The sequence below is a fragment of the Ambystoma mexicanum genome, chromosome 11, assembly GCF_040938575.1.
Source record: "Ambystoma mexicanum isolate Mex_15411 chromosome 11, UKY_AmexF1_1, whole genome shotgun sequence".
Classification (NCBI taxonomy): domain Eukaryota; kingdom Metazoa; phylum Chordata; class Amphibia; order Caudata; family Ambystomatidae; genus Ambystoma; species Ambystoma mexicanum.
This window is the reverse complement of record NC_090934.1, coordinates 1,479,556,592-1,479,574,043: the sequence shown is the minus strand read 5'-3', so window position 1 is coordinate 1,479,574,043 and position 17,452 is coordinate 1,479,556,592. Positions and strand designations below refer to the sequence as shown.

General features: G+C 48.7%; 1 protein-coding gene across 4 annotated transcripts in view; it reads left to right on the top strand.

The window, feature by feature from the left end:
- The window catches only part of PRC1 (protein regulator of cytokinesis 1), a 626,832-nt gene that overhangs the window by 528,335 nt on the left and 81,045 nt on the right, over positions 1 to 17,452 (top strand). The gene's annotated exons all lie outside the window — the stretch shown is intronic.

Genomic DNA, 17,452 nt, shown 5'->3' with positions numbered 1-17,452 from the left:
GCAGAGGACGGAATGTGGATCCTTTTCAGTGCTCTATTCCGGAGCTTCTTTCCTGCTTTCCTTGGCCCACAGGGGTCTTCAGGTGGGCACCATTAAAGGTTACTTGGCAGCGGTGTCTATATTTAAGTGCTCTTCAGAGGAATGCTCTTATTTTAAAATTCCACTGATCACTCAGTTTTTGAAAGGGCTCACAAATGTGTTCCCGCCGTGGCAAGTTCAGGTTCCTGTCTGGGACCTTAATTTTGGTCTTGAAATTTCTGATGGGTGCTCCATTTGAGCCTTTGCACTCTTGCCCGTTGAGGCTTTTGATATTTAAAACTGTTTTCTTGGTTGCAGTTACCTCTGCTAGAAGAGTGAGCGAGTTGCAGGCACTTTTTTGTACGCCACCCTTTACTTAGTTCCACAAGGGCAGGGTTGTACAGAGTTCGTCTGTCCTTTTTGCCTAAGGTTGTGTCAGAATTTCATTTGAGTCAAAAGGTGGTACTCACTGCTTTGGTTCCTCCTCCTCATCCTAGAAAGGATGAGGAACGTCTCCATAGGTTGGATCCTAGGAGAGCGTTGAGTTTTTCTCTCTCCAGAATGGCCAAGCTCAGAGTGGACGACCAGCTCTTGGTGGGATATACTGGACAGTGTTTGGGACAGGCTGTTTCTAAGCAGACCCTGTCTAGGTGGATTATCCTCACTATTTCGGAATGCTACCGGTTGGCTGGTATGGACCCTCCTGAGGGTTTGCGTGCCCACTCCACCAGGGCCATCACCACTTCGACAGCACTCCAGAGGGATGTGCCAGTTAAGAATATCTGTGATGCTGAAATATGGTCTTCTATGCACACTTTAAGCATTACTCCCTAGATACGTCCAATGCTCAGGATGTTGCCTTTTGGTAAGGCGGTTCTGTACTCTGCCATTTGAATTGGGTATGTCTAAATTCTTTTCCCTCCTTATCTCATCTTTACTGCTTTGGGAGTCTGTCCTAGATGAGTAATACGTTGGACACAATCCATTCGAAGAACAAGTTATTTATCAAACTGGTAACGGTCTTTTGACTGGATGTTCCTCTCGCCCTCCCTGCCTACCCCTCTTGAATTTCCCATGCCATTACAGCTTACGTCCCGCAAAGCTAAGTGCAGTCTGCTTAGGACTCTTGGCATGTGTGCCACACGTTGTGAGAAGGGGGGGGGAAACATGAACTGAGGCTACGGGCGCCGTGTGTCCTACTTTTAACATCCAATGACGTCACGCTCAACGGGGGCCCTCGAGGGACCTTGGTCTGCCTGGGGCAATCCTAAATTAGTGTAAAAACTTCTTGCTCATCTTAGACTATGTTCCACTCAGCTGAAAAAAACGAATTGAATGTTACCCCAAAAGTTCTTACTCACCTAGTATAACTTGTCATCAAAGTAGTTTGAGGTATATACTGTTCCTTGAATATGTTTTCCTCTATTCATAAAGGTATCCTGGTAACGGGGTTGGTTTATTATGTGATTTCTTTGCCGAGTGTCGCTGCTTAGCTGACAGGGTGTAGTACCTTTGGTTTATGTAATCTAATCTAAAAGTAACTAATGGTTTTTACTATCCATGAATAGGATTGGCCTAGACTAAATGTGTATGAAAAGGATTTAGTTCCCTAGAATTACTGTTCTGAAGACTATCTTATGCTTTGGTCTGTGTACCTTGAAGCATTGTGGTGTTTTACTATGTTTGACTCTATAACAGTACTTATTCCAAGACCTAACTGGGCCTACTTGTATTTAGAATAAACCTCTTTTTCATAATACTTCTGGTTGTCAGTGTTTGTATTGGATCTTTGGTATACTACAGGCTCAGTGTACTTTCCTACAGCCCCCTCCCTCCTAAAATAAACCTGGCTGCTCTAAGCTACCATATTCTCAGGTGGTACATCCTTATACTAGGAGTGGACTCTTGTATCGTCTCAGTTGAATAGTTGGGTTGGGTATTATTTCTACCACAGGCTATGTCTGTAGCCTCAGTAGTGCAGAATAGGTACACACGAGTAGCAACTTTTTTCGCCATTACTAGCGTGGTTCTTTGTTATCCCTTCTATAATTCTGGGATGGGGAGGGCTGTGTTTTGCCTTTCGGTGGGAACCCATAGGTATCCCTACCTAGGCTCCAGAGTGCCTGAGCAGGCAGGAAGTGGGGGAGGAGTCTTCTACCCTGCCCCTGTCCTTTGTCTGCCAGAGTGCTTGAATAGATCCAGCTCCCACAGGAGGTCTGGCTGTCCTGATTGGACTGCCAAACGCCCCTTTCTGTAAAATGTTGAGAGATTGCAGAGGAGTGAATGCTGGAACTGCATAAAAGGTGAGGCTCCTGGAGTGAAAAGCAAGTGGACCACTGGAAACTGAAGAAGACGACCAGAGACCTCTGCAGACCCTTTGCTACACCGTGAAGCAACCACTGCTTTCCTGGCCCAGTTTTGTATGCGACAGAGGAGCTCCGAAGAGGACTCCTTCCATTTTAGCTGGTGGGAACAACCGGTCCCAAGACTAACTTTGGAAAGAGCCATCTCCCGAGGTCCTAGGAGCTTCCAGAGCTGCGGAACCCCAATACTAGGAAACCTGCCCATTTCGAGTGCATTGTCGTGGAAAGGCCCAATACGTCCAAATCTTTGCTGAACCCGTAAGGACACTCCGGAAATCCGATCCAACTCGCCCAGACCCCCTCACCAGAGTGTGAGACTGCAGGAAGATTGACCAGGCGATCTGTGTCCTTTGTTAGTTCTGCAAAAGGCACCAAAACCGCAGAATGAACCAAGCAGTTGCTGAAAGTCTTGCTACGGGTTCTCCCTAGAGATTGCTGCTGAGAGATCCTGTCCATTCAGTCACCAGACCAAGGAATCCGCAGGTGGGATCCAGAGTTGGAGCATCCAGCACGAACATTTAGTTATAACCGAAGGTACTTTGGGGAAAAAGGTATTGCTTACCTGATTCCCAGAAGTCGCTCCAGAGCTTTGAAGTGCATGTAGAGGTGTCCAGGGCCACGCCCTCTTACCTCAGACCCAAGCCGCTGCTTGTGTCCCCTTCTCAAATCCGTTTTAAGGTCGGTCTTATTAGTTAACTTGCTGCTCCAATAACTCGACACTGGAAGAAATCCAAAGGAACTCTTGGTAATTCGCTGCTTGCCCAGACTTCAAGTCCTCTCCGAAATGCCTTCAGCTAGGGTTGTGTTTTTGGACCTATCGGGCGAAGAAACAGTCTCTAGAACCTTGAACTAAGCTTATGTTGCACTGACCATTTCCCTCCCTTTAAGTGACTATACTATGTGTTTGCAGAGTAAATGCATTGCCGTATAAACCGTCAAAAACCGCATGAGTGCGCAATAACGATAATACAGTAGCATTGTCTTTTCCCTTTCTAATGTAACCGCGAACAAACACAAAAGTGAAAAGTGCCATTTGAAGTGTATTATGAAGTAATCTGAAGTGTTCTAGTGTAAACGTGTAAAGTATTAAGTGATTCTAGTGTAAATATAATATATACTTTGTATAATTATGTGTAAGTGCGTCTGTGGCCTTTGTGCCGTTTACCATAGCTGCGAAGGCAGCCTGCGACAGAAGTCCACCACGTCATGCAAAAATGTGCGCTGCCACCAGCCTGTCAGATGAACTTGTAACAGTAACTAAAAGTTGATGCAAAGGCGAGTAAAGGGCAACCTTGTTTCCCCTCAGCACTCTACTTAAGGTGACCTGATCTATCAAAATAAATTACAGGTGGGACAGTGTGTCCCCCTGCCCTGGTAACAGGAGTCCACACAGGTACATATTTAAAGGGAAGCGCACAAAGCGCCCAGCAACACTGCAGATAGTACTGCAATGATAAAAGGTAGATGCCAGAAAAGACTGAGGAAACCAGAACTTAAAAAGTACCAAAAAGAGGGAAAAACTGTTGCTATGGTCAGAGTAAAAGAATGTGTGCAAAAAGGTCCCCACTCACTCAGGAGAATCGGTCAAAATCCAATAGTGCCGTTGTCTCTCCTTCACCTCCATTACTCCCTCACTGCTTTTCTCTGCTCATTCACCTGCTTGCCCGTCCCACGTTACAATTGCACTTCCCTACTCCTAACTCTCACTTTTGCTCCGCTCTCCATTTACCCCTCATTGGAATGGGCCCTGGGGATGTGTATGTGCCCATGTGAGGTCCTCTGTTCACATTGTGCACTAATTGGGCAGGGTCACGGCATGCTCTTGATTCCCTAGCTGACGGACAATGATTAGTGGAAATCCTGCTTCTCAAGCATGAGTCTGGCATGGATTCACATGCTCATGAACATTCCCCGTCGTCAGGCTGGGAATCCTCGATAAAGAATCGGTTTAATTTCTGAAATGTTTTTCTCCTAACAACCGATCACTGAGCTCTGGGTCATACTGCCCCCAGCCAATGACTGCCCTCTACCCAAGCCCCTCCTGGCAGCCATCTTCAGATTTTTACCGCACGTTCAAGTGTTGGGAGTCCTCATGTTTAGCTCTCGAGCTTTTACTGCATTCTTTTGCTTTTTGGAAGTTTTACTCTATTTTCAGTCAATCGAGCCTTGTGCTCCATCGATCAATCTTCTGATTAACGGGGACCAGTTTTTCTAATTCTTCAGCTCTCCTCGAGGGTGAATTTCGCCAAGTTTCTTCGTGGAGGCTTCCAGAGGTTTGTTCAGGCCTACGCCGCGTGGACCATGTCTGAGAAGGATTCAGCCCCCCCCCCCCCGTTCAGGATTTGCGATGACTGCGGCTTGCGGAATATCTTTTCAGACGAGCATTCCCAGTGTCTTTACTGCCTGTACCCGACGCACGTGGAGGAAGACTGCGTTTTACCAAGAGAGGGCGCTTTGCACGGTGAAGGATCAGCATAGGCGGCTGAAGGAGTGGCTGCAGGCCAAGGCCCCTGCTCTGGGTGGGTCCCAGCAGCATGCCTCTCCTGGTTCCAAGAAAACTGAGCAGGCTTCTAAGACCTTGGAGGGTGCCCCTCCCGCAGGGGTCCAACAAAAGGCTAAGCACAGCGAGTCCACTGCCACTGGGAGCCCCGTTGCAAAGGGGTCCACGGCGGCCAGGGCGCGTTCGTCTCCAGCTTCAGTCACCAATCAATGCTCAGGATCTTCGGCCAAGAGGAAGTCGGACCATCCAGGCAAATTCAAGGCGAAGCCCAAGACCGACCTGCCGGCGAAGGCCAGGGGGAAGGCTGTGGATGAGTCTCTACAAGCCATAAAGACGGCGACGGCGTGTGCCTTGGGCACTCTTAAACAGAGCCGCCCTTTCGGCCCTCAGGCAGCAAGTCCCAAGGATACTCCATGGGTTTTAGCAGAGGCTGCGCTTCTTAGCGCCAACCCTCCCGCTCGTTGGCCCAGGAAACCCACGGGGGCCGCTCCAAGGCCTTCGGAGGAGGACTTTGTCGCCAGGGTCCCCAAGGCGGCCCTCCGAAGCAGGATTGAACTGACCGTGGCGTTGGGGCCCCACCCGTGCGACCCGGTGGGAGGCCGGCTGGCGAACTTAGTCAGCGTGTGGAAGACCAGCACCACCGACCAGTGCTGGACGCCCTCGCCAACGGACACACCCTGGAACTTCAATGGAAGTATCCCTGAATACCTGCTGGAGGTGCGGGTCATGTTAGGGCCATTTTAAGAAAAGGCGTGAAAGAGCTCGTCCCAAAGAGGCTCCGGAGCTCTACGTCGACTAAACAAATACATCAAGTCCGAAAAGTTCCAGATGGTCACTCTTCAGCACATGCTCGGGCAGCTCGAAGAGGTAGACTGTCGTTGCTGGACTTGGAGGATGTGTACTCCCACATCCCCCATTCACAAGGGACACCAAGTTTCTGCGCTTTGTTTCAAGGGAAGCACTACCAATTCAAGACCCCGTCCTTTTGGATTGAAGTCAGTGCCAAGGGTTTTCACAAAGTGCCTTGCGCCGGTGGCGGCGCAGCTGCGACTGCAGGGATCCACGTCTACCCTTACTTGGACTGACTCATCCGGGCCTGTCGACCACACGGCGAGGACCATTCGCCTACTGACATAGCTGGGGTTCTCGGTGAACTATGCAAAGTCCTGGATGCGTTGTTTCTGGGATCCCGACTCAACCGTGTCGTGCCTACTGTTCCGGAGGAAAGGTAAGCAGCCATCTTGGGTAAGGTGCAACGGCTGTTGGCACTGAAGGTTGACATGGTGAGTCCCTGCTCGGCATGATGTCGTCAAGCATCTACCTCATCTGACTATGCAGGCTGCGGATGCGTCCACTACAGGAGTTTGTCGACGACCGTTGGATACAAGTGTCTGGAAGCTTCCAGGACAAGATCATGCTTGACGAGAGCTTCCGTCAAGCGATAAGGTGGTAGGGAGTTCGCACTCCTCTTTCCAGAGGCGTGGATTTCCAGATCCAGCTGCACCAGCAGACGGTACCGACGGACGCCTCCCTCGAAGGATGGGCAGCTCACACCCTAATCTTTACGCAAGAGGCCTGGCAGGAGTAAAGACCACTGTTGCCGACTCTCGGCAAGGAGTTACACTCTTGCCACGAGTGGGAACCTGGCAGGACCAAGTGGATCACCTGTTCCGCAGATGGGGTAATCACCAGATCAATCTGTTTGCGGCGACGAACACCAAGTGCCGGAGGTTCGCCAGCAGGTTTCCCCAGCTGGGAAGAATGGGGTGGGGGACGCATTCTCATTCCCCTAGGACGGCCTGTTTCTGTATGCGTTTCTTCCATTGCCGTTGCTTCTTCGACTCGTCAATCAACTCGGACGGTCCTAGTGCAGGATGATCCTCGTCGCACCAGCGTGGCCGAGGTAGATCTGGTACCCGGACCTTCTCAGCTATGTCAGTGTCCCACGCAGTCAAGCTTCCAGAGGTCGCAGATCTTTTCGTCAGGGAAGGAGGCGCAATTCTACACCACGAGCCAGGATCGCTGAACCTGAAGGCCTGGCTCCTGCAGCGTTGGAGTTCGGGGCTGCAATCGCCCAGCGAACTGCAAGGAGGTGCTTGCCATGGCCAGATCATTGTCTACTCTAAAATGTGACGGACATAAATGGAAGAGGTTCACCGCTTGGTGCATCAAAGTTCATCTGGCGGCTATGTCCTGCTACACCAGATCTCCGTGACATTCGTCGTTATGGTCACACCGTCTGGTTAGAGTTTGTTAAAGGACTGTTCCGTTTGTTCCCGCCAGTGAAGGGTCCAGCCCCAGCGTGGGAACTCAATGTGGTGCTTACTAGGCTCATGGGTCTTTCATTCGAACTTATGATATGATAGTTTATTTATATTGCGCCTATACACCTTGTGTTTCAAAGCGCTTCAAGGCAAGGGAGGGAACAAGGGAAAATACAATGACATTCTTACAGGCCATGAACAGTAAGGATGTGAAATTAACTATCATCCTCGGCTTGACGACATTTCAGATAGTGAAAGAGCTAAGACATAGATAAGGAAGGGAGGGGGAGAGTGGGAAGGAAATGGAAACGGGCGACTACAGTACTCAGCCTGATGACATTTCTGGTAGAGCCGGAGAAGAACAAAAAGGTGGAGAGGGGAGCAGTAAGGGAGGAGAGGAATAAAACAAGCTACTATCGTACTAGGCCTGACGACATTTGATAGTGCTGGAGGGGGCGGGACAAGTAAGGGGAGAGAGGAGAAGACAGACTAGGTTGCTATTATACTAGGGTCAGGGACAATTCTGATAGAGTAAGTGCATAGATGAAAGTAAGGGGAGGCGAGAACAGTAAGCAGTCAGAGTGGAGAAGCAAGAGGAGAGAGCGCATACAAATTGCAGAAGTCAATAGTAACACATAATTTTGCAAGCCAGGATACAAGATGAAGACGGGAACAGCATGATTCTGGGCCACCATGAGTACAATTGGGGAGAATTGCCTAGCATTTCGGTGCTGGACTGCCCCTGGGCAGGACAAAGACTGATATGTGGGGACATTTCTTTCTGTGAAAAGAACAGTGAGCTAAAGACTTGGCTGAGACTCTCCCAGGGGCCATCCACCCAAGAAGAAGTCAATGGGCTGTGTTTGTGCAGGTAGAGTTTCCCAGACCCCCCCCCCTCTGTTTTGCAGACCATGAGTACAAGATGCAAAGGAAGTCCAGCACGAGAGTTGAGAAAGGGTGATGCACAGTGAATCAATGTTCATAAAAGTCAAATCCAGCATTGGTCACAAGACGGTGATGGTGAAACCAGAATGCATCGGGACAGACTGCTGCAGAAGTAGGCTGGAGGGGTGGGGGGTGCGTGTGAACAGGTAGAAGAATCAAGCATAACGGGCAACACCTGTGTGCGAGAAGGATGGGGGACACAGGTAGTGAAGAGTTGGAATGTTCAGAAGGCAAGTAGTGAGAATGTTCCAATTGGCCGCCCCACACGTAAGAAGCACTGGAACGGTCACCACGTGTACTGGCTGAAGGCTAAGCCGACAGCAGCTGAATAAAGCTTCAATAAAATCCCCAGACATCTCAACTCTTGTGCACATAATTTGTCGGTCTCAATGTCGTCTCCAGATTTAGTACTGGCGGGGTAAACTGTCTCCAGGCACCTAAAGTTTGTCCGAATCAGATGTGTGTGGTGTGGCGGTCCCCAAATTACTACTTAGTAATCTACCGGTGGCACCATTAATAGACCCGGCATGTATTTTAAGCCTACATATCTACCAGGGTTGCAAGAGCACGCTGTTGAGCCCCTCACACACCTAACATTACTCGCGCTCTAACTTATAGTACTGAAAACTGCCTTATTAGCTCAATACTGTTCTCTTTCTATAGAGGATAGTCCATGCATACTGGACAAGCACTCATCCATCTTAATGCAAGCATTTAGCACTGCCCATCTCCCTCTGGCCTCTGCTTAACTCCTTTCCTACTTTCCTTCCCTCTTCTCCTTTGCCCATGCTAGTCTTCCCAGAAGACCCCGGCCAGTGGCACAATATGCCTCAGATAAGGATTCAGAGCTTTGAAACTTCTACCAAGATTCGGCGCAACAAACATAAGGAAACCGAGGTCCAGGCTCATGATAAACAAGGATCACACAGTTGAGTCAAGGACGTAGCTAGTGTTAGAACCCAACTCTCCCAGTTCTGCTGTTAAACCGTTGAACCAGATCTGCTTCCAACACACCAAAAGGATGAGGTCTCAATAAAAAGGCAGCCTCGATTTAATGTAGTGCCACGGGGTACCCAAAACAAACTCCTGAAGAATGGCTGAAACTTCCAATCGACCCCAGTTTTTTCTTCTGGAGGACTTGTGACAAAAGAGCCTTTTGTGGCGGCGGAGGAGCACAGACAGTTCCACTGAAGTTCTTGTCGTGGAATACAGCGTTCCTCGTGGCCATCACCTCTGCACGAGTGGGTGAGATTCAGGCCCTGTCCTGTAAGCCACCTTAATTGACTTTTCACGACACAAGGGTGGTGCTGTGGACGCACCCCTCCTTCATGCCCAAGGTGCCGTTAGACTTTCATCTAAACAAGCCCTTGGTGTTGCTTGTTTTTTTTTTTTTCCTACGCCTTCATCGCCGGCTAAAAGGACTTTGCACTCATTGGATGTGGCTAGAGCGCTGAAATTCTACGTGGACCGCACAAAGTTTCCAGAAGACGTTGCTACTTTTTAGGAACTTTGGCCCTGTGAACCATGGGAAGGCCCTTTCCAGTGCTACCGTTTCCAGGTGGCTCTTTGGCTGCATCCCCCATTGTCACTGGTTGGCAAACTGACAATTGCCTGGCCGTCGGAGAGCCCATTCGACTAAAGTGATCGCTGCAACTGCAGCGTTCCCGTCTGGCGTACCCCTGCTGGACATCTGCAGGGCTGCAGCGTGGAGGTCGACTCACACCTTCACGAGATTCTACTGCGTCGACGGGGATTCCAGGGAGAAGTCCAGAGTCGGCCAAGCAGTGCTGCGCAACCTGGTCGCTTGAAGGTGAGCCTGGTGAGGAGGTAAGAGATGCTTGTTGAGCCTTGCCACCTCCCGTGGTTGTGCATGTGTGTACTGCTATGTATTCTTTATTCATGAGCATGTGAATCCATGCCAGACCCCATGTTGGAGAAGGAACAAGTTCTCCAGCATGGGTCTGGCATGGATTGACATGCAACACCCCCCGTTCCCCCCTCTGTCCCGCCTGCCCCTCTGCGGCTCTTCTTTTGGTCCTACTTGTTGGGGAGAATTCTCATAAATGTGCCAGTTCCTCACACCTTGGAGCCCTCCACCTCTTTTGCTAAACTTTGGGACTTTGAACTTTTAATTCTGTTTGTTCTCGGTGTTTATTTTCTTTGGTTATGGAGTTTAAACAACTCCATAGGCATCATCTTTTCATTTGTCACACAACACCCTCAGTGCAGTGGCACAGGGAAGCCTTTCATGCTTTCCCAAGGTTTAAATACCTTCTCTGGGATAAACTGTTTCCCAGAGTAAGTAAAGTGAAATTGACTTTACTAGTCTTCAAATTCCTAGACCCAGCACAACCTATCTTACTATAGAGTGCTGGACGGGGTTACTTAGTATCCCCTATGTCTAGATACTAGCGGTGTACGGAATAGTAAATTTACTTTCCAGCCAAATACCGAATCGTTGAATTTAGTGTTCGGCTGGAACCAAGTAGTTAGCCGAATAGTCGTTTTGGCTTTTGTGTAGGCATGGGAAAGGCACTTGCCAGGCACTGCCGTAGTGTTATTAACTGGCTATTGATGGTTGCAGGTGCAAAATGGTGCGAGTACCTAGGCATATAAAAACGGTTGGCTTTGCCAATGCTCGTTTTAACGCGACTTCAGTGAAGGACCTGCATAGTGTATACAAACACTTGTGTATAGGCGCGTTATAAATGCCATATCATAGTGCTTATAAACTGTCCCAATGAGAACTTTCATTCATAGGCCCATTGTTCCAAGGTAATTGCAACAAACAAACCTTTCATTAAACCTTTACAAGGGTGACTTGCCATTCCTTCCCTTTCAAAGATATTATCTTCTATGGCCAATAAATAACTTTTCACATCTAGTATAATTGTTAGGGCAATGGAAAGTCAACCCCCCTAGTCACTTCGGACACTAGAAGGGTGTCTGCCCACAGCTCTATAGTTATGTGAAGTGGACTTGATGGTTCCAGTTGTGTGTTGGGACCTGGAGGGGGCACGGAATTCAATTAGCTCCTTTTGTGTTTGGGTTACACACTTCTGTGTTTGCATTTGTGTAACTTGGCAGAGCTTTTTTGTAACATGGTATCCATTTTAAAAAAAATTTAAAAACTAATGTGCTTATCTCTGCAAGTGGCCGAACAATTTGGGGGCAGGCAAGGAGATTGCACATATTCATGCCATGCCAATATGCACAGAGATGCAGCATTGTGTACACTTACTTTGCAGCCGTGTTAGAGCGAGCCTGCATTCACTGAAGAACGCTCCGTACGTTAACAATGCAGCCAGGAACACATGCTTAAGGGGCCGCCACTTTGTACCGCCACGCAGAGATGCCATTAATCATTGCCTGCCCAGTGCCGTTGAGGCAGGGGCTGGCGTTCTGTCAGTGGGCGCACCTGCAAGGGGGGGGGGTTACTGTCACTGTGAGCACAGCGCCTATGGGGAGCCCGAGGTGTTATGCATTGCAATGAGACTGAGACCAACTGCTCCCCCACCCCTGGACTCGGCTATCCTCCCAACCCATTTGTTAGGGAGAATTCTCTGTTTAGGCTGAATTTCCCTACCTAGTGAGTCCCCCAGCAGCTTTGCTGGATTTCTGGGGTTTAATTTTTTTCTCCTGCCAAGAGTGAGACTCTTTTACCCTCACTCTTGGACATGTTGAAGTGTGTTATCTTGGACAAACCTTGTGTTGAATGGGCTATGGGGTCTTTTACTCCATAGGGCCTCATGTATTTTTGTGATGTGGGTCACACAGCACCCTCTGTGCCGTGACCCAGGGGTGTCCTAGGGACTCCCCAACATAGACTCCATACCCTGGGACTGACTACTGTCTCCCAGGGCATGTAAAGTCACCAAAGACTTTGCTAGTCTTGAATCCTGAACAGAACCAGTACAAACCATCATATTGTGGACGTACTGGCTGGGGCAATTCGATTGCCCCAGGGTCTGTTAGTCGAGGGGGCACGTCTCCGTCCCCCCTGATCGAGTTTTGGCTGGTGGCAGTGGAAACTACTTTTTATATTCGACCGCGAATATTTCCCTATGGGATTTCCCATTGTTTTAGGCTAACACATTTAATTATTTATTTACGGTAGCCTTAAACATACCGCCGGTTTATATATTTATTTTTATAACTCCGGTTGGGACTTTTTGCCAAAACTTGATTCTAAAATGGCGTTGGTGTTCGCCTCTGTAACTCTGACCCAAAGTGGAGCCCTTTGTTCCACTTTTGGCGGGCTTCTCCACAGAAGCCCTCCAAAGTGGTGCCACTCTGTCTGGGGTACTTAGGAGGGGGGGAGGGGGATTTAGGCACCCTGGACTGAGTTACCTTGGTAACTCAAGTCGCACTCCGTCCTGATTGGCCCAAGTGGTGAGCCGCCCGGCTCACCACTTAGCATGTTTGAGTGACAGCTAGGCTGGGTGAATGGGGGTTTGCTGCATAAAAGCAGGGCTTTGGGGACTGGGACTTCAGAAGTCGCCACAGGACCAAGAATCCGACGAGGGAAGAGCTGAGCCGACCTGCTTCGACGACACCACCCGGTGGAGCCCTGCTGAACCGTCTCACCACTTTTTCCCGACGACCGAGGAGAACTCTTAACGGAGTGGCTCCTTCCCTTGACTGGTGGGGACAACCAGTTTTCGCCTTCTTTCCGTTCTTTGAGGTATCTCGTGGCCGCCTTGCCTGTGCCAAGCACCCCGGCAACCGGAATACCACACTTTACCCCCATACCGCGAAAGTCGGTACCAACCCTTTAACCGGAGGACTCCGCGGCTGGTTTCTTCCCGGGCAGTGCAACGACCCTCTTCTTCTGCGCTTCAGCGAGAACTTCTTCTCCCCTGACCGACGTCGAGCCCTGCTGCCACTGCCTGGAACAACTGCCCCCGCTGGAGGATCCTTTCCGCTTAAGGTACTGTGTTCCGCCTGGCTTCCCTTGCTACCGACTGTACGGGGTAGATTTAGTCCCCGGCTTTCGAACCTGGGAGTGCCTGGGACACTTTTGCTAAACTTTCTGAGCCACTCTAAACTCTTTTTGACTCTTTGCAAGACTTTGAATCTCTAACTAACAGTGTGATCTGGAGCACATTTTCGCTCCGGCTACTCTAAGAGTGGGCCCTGCCTAGTGACTTTTGCTCACCTGTGACTTTGTGCTTCTTTAAGCCTATTGCAAGTGTTCTGGACCTGAGAGTGGTGTGTTTAACCCATTTCTGCTTTTTCTCTCCCTTTCTTGGAAACTACTAGAGTGTCATCTAACGTTAAGCACTCACCTCTGTTTTAATTAAGTGGTGTTAACCTAGAGTTGTCTAGATAGGAGAAAGGATTGAATCTACTTTCATTATAACTGTGTTTGAAGTTTTTACTATATTTTTGCTAGAGTGTTTTTAACTTATGTGTATTTTAAATAAATAACTATATACTTTTGAAACCAAGCTCTGGTCAGTGTTTGCTTGTGCTATTGTATTTTGGTACATATTGTGTATACTTTACATACTGCCTAACTCTTCTTGAGAGAAGTCTGACTGCTCAGCCACAGCTACCAGGTAAATCTGGGTGGTACAGACTGCTACCAAAGGGGTTTACTGCTCTACCTGTAGTCTTAAATCTTTTGCAGTGTTCCCCAAGGGAACTGCACAGGTTTCTGCCTAACACTGGTGGCAGAGCGGTGGGATTTGTATTGAGTATACATTTTATTGTGCTTTAGATACCTTAGTGCAACTAACCACAAAGCTTAGCACTGAAAAAGTAAAACCTCTAACATGTCAGTTATAGAAAGCTATAGTCAAGAGTCCCTGGCAGCCAAAACTGCTGATTGTTTAAGAATGCTCTGTAAACATAAGGATCTCCTGACTAAGGGCAAGAAAATGGAGCTGATTGAAAGATTGTTAGCTAACCAAAGTCTGGGTGATGGTTCAGAGGAACCTACCACTCCAGCAACTGTAGATGACAGTGTTGAAGTTAACATGGAGCAAAATGTTGATGTTTCTGAGGAAGAGTCAGAAGAGGAGGGTGAGGCTGTTGTAACTGTCCCCCCTAGGCCTCTGCCTGCTCTACCTGCTGTGCCTACTGGACCTTTACCAGGTCCCACATTTAGTCCTCAGTACTTTGAACTGGAGAAAATGAAGCTAGAATTGGAGTATAAGAAACTTAATGCTCAAACTGACAAAGAACTAAGGCTAAGGGAAATGGAGCTCAAGTATGACTTAGAAATGAAGAAATTATCTGTTGAGAATGTTTCTCTCTCTGGCTCCTCTAGAAGTTCCAGTCCTAAAAGACCCCGGATGCCTAAAGAACTGGTTGGTATGTATGAGCCTAAGTTGGATGTGTTGGATTGGTTGTCTCTGTTTGAATATAATCATGGGCTCCAGAACATCACAGGAAATGACTTACTCACCTGGTTGTTCTCTAGGCTTCCCCCTGTTGCAACTGATGTGGTAATGGAGATGGGGGAGGAGGATAGGAAGGACTATGAATGTGTGAAACTAGCTTTGATAGCTAGGTTTGGGAAGACCCCTTCCCAGTATCTTAAGAGGTTTAGGAACCTCAAAAAGCATGATGGTACCCCTTGGGCTACCTGGGTGAGTGAATGTTTGAAAAACTTAGAGGGATGGATTAAGGGTTACAAGGTGAACACTTATGAAGGTATGAAGAATCTCTTTATGTTGGAGTCAATTTATGATGCCTGCTCTCCTGAGCTCAGACAACACTTGGCTGATTCCAGGGAATTGGATTCCCGGAAACTAGCTAAGGCTGCTGACTTGTGGGTTGCCAACAGGGCCACTCACAAGGATTCTGGGGTAACTCAGAAGAAGGATGGGGAAAAACAGTCTAAAAAAGACTCCAAAGAGAATTCTAATAATTCCTATCCCAAAGAGGGCCCCAAACCACAAAATAACCAGGGTAAGCCACATGGGAAACCTAGTCAGGCTACTGTACCTTCTGGCCACAAGCCAGAAGGAGGTCAGAACAAGCCACCCTTCCAGAGAGCATTTGGACAATGCTATGTCTGTCAGGGTACTGACCATATCAAAGGAGATCCCAAGTGCAAGGGTAAACCTGCAGGGATCAGCACAGTCTCCTTAGCCTTCACTCCTGAGGATGAAGTACAGATGGCTAGTGCCCACTTTGAACTCTTTGCTGAAGAACCCTTGGGTCTTCAAGCCACTGTAAACTTAGAGCCTATGGGTCTGGTTAGTCCCCAGAATAGGGTTGTGTATAACTCCCTACCTGTTAACTCTAAGGTGTATTATGTGGACAGTGTTCTTGTCAATGGCCAGGATACTCCTGCCAGGAGAGACACTGGGGCCAGCAGAACAGTAGTGGATGAAAGCTTCTTTCAACCTGAGGATGTGGCCAAAGCACCCAAAGGTCCCACTAAGATGTCTGGAGGCCCTGTCCAAATGGTTCCTATTCTACCAGCCCTCATTCAGTGTAACAACATGACAGTGAGGATCCCTGTCAGTGTTCAGACTGAGGTACCTGGGAAGGTCCTGTTAGGGAATGACCTAAGAACTCTAGGAGTAGTGTCACATACCCCCCGGCCTCCCAGTATGGAGAAGCAGAACTTAACCAAATTGGCTAGACAGGCTACCTTGAAGGACCCTTCTAAGCCTGTGGGACCCTCTACTGAGAACCCCACTACAAGCCCTGGTGTTAGTAAGTTGACCTCTAACCCAGGCACATTTCAGGATAGTATGCTAGGAACATGGGCGCCCCAACCAAGCTCCATCATTGTTCCCCTAGTCTCAGAGTCTCTGACTCCCCCTGCTTCTGAGGAAGAGGTGGATAGACCAACTAGGCCCCTATCTGGACCTGAGAGAACTGGTAATTCTCAGTGCTGGTGGAAAACCAGAAAAGAAAAGTCTAAGGCCAAAAACCTTCAGACTGTTGGACCTTCTACTGAAGACCCCAACTCAAATCCTAATATTAGGGGGGAAACTCCTAAAATAGGTAAGGGTAGATCTAAGAGGAAGGGGAAGCAGGTACATTGCCTAACCCCAACCCCTCCAACCAAGAGGCCTAAGACCCAACCTGCTCCCACAAGAGAGGTGGTGAGGAGCCTTGGAGGCCCCTCTAGATCTAAGGGAATCCTTTATAAGGACCCCTTCAAAAAGCCTAACATAGGTTCAGAAGTTGTACCAACTTCTGAGGGACTGGTCAACCAGATCCCCTATAACAAAACGACTGATGTTCCTCCAAGGGTTTGTAGGTCCTTTAGCTTGCAAAAGAAGACCTTTGAGTTCTCCCTTAAGCATAGGTCAAGGTGTCACCATCAAAATGCTGATGGACTCTCTAGGATGTATATCATCGACTAGAGGTATGAGGTTCATCCAGGAGTGGATTAAATCCTCCTGTCCCTTAGTCTGGGGGGGGCGAGTGTTAGGGAGAATTCTCTGTTTAGGCTGAATTTCCCTACCTAGTGAGTCCCCCAGCAGCTTTGCTGGATTTCTGGGGTTTAATTTTTTTCTCCTGCCAAGAGTGAGACTCTTTTACCCTCACTCTTGGACATGTTGAAGTGTGTTATCTTGGACAAACCTTGTGTTGAATGGGCTATGGGGTCTTTTACTCCATAGGGCCTCATGTATTTTTGTGATGTGGGTCACACAGCACCCTCTGTGCCGTGACCCAGGGGTGTCCTAGGGACTCCCCAACATAGACTCCATACCCTGGGACTGACTACTGTCTCCCAGGGCATGTAAAGTCACCAAAGACTTTGCTAGTCTTGAATCCTGAACAGAACCAGTACAAACCATCATATTGTGGACGTACTGGCTGGGGCAATTCGATTGCCCCAGGGTCTGTTAGTCGAGGGGGCACGTCTCCGTCCCCCCTGATCGAGTTTTGGCTGGTGGCAGTGGAAACTACTTTTTATATTCGACCGCGAATATTTCCCTATGGGATTTCCCATTGTTTTAGGCTAACACATTTAATTATTTATTTACGGTAGCCTTAAACATACCGCCGGTTTATATATTTATTTTTATAACTCCGGTTGGGACTTTTTGCCAAAACTTGATTCTAAAATGGCGTTGGTGTTCGCCTCTGTAACTCTGACCCAAAGTGGAGCCCTTTGTTCCACTTTTGGCGGGCTTCTCCACAGAAGCCCTCCAAAGTGGTGCCACTCTGTCTGGGGTACTTAGGAGGGGGGGAGGGGGATTTAGGCACCCTGGACTGAGTTACCTTGGTAACTCAAGTCGCACTCCGTCCTGATTGGCCCAAGTGGTGAGCCGCCCGGCTCACCACTTAGCATGTTTGAGTGACAGCTAGGCTGGGTGAATGGGGGTTTGCTGCATAAAAGCAGGGCTTTGGGGACTGGGACTTCAGAAGTCGCCACAGGACCAAGA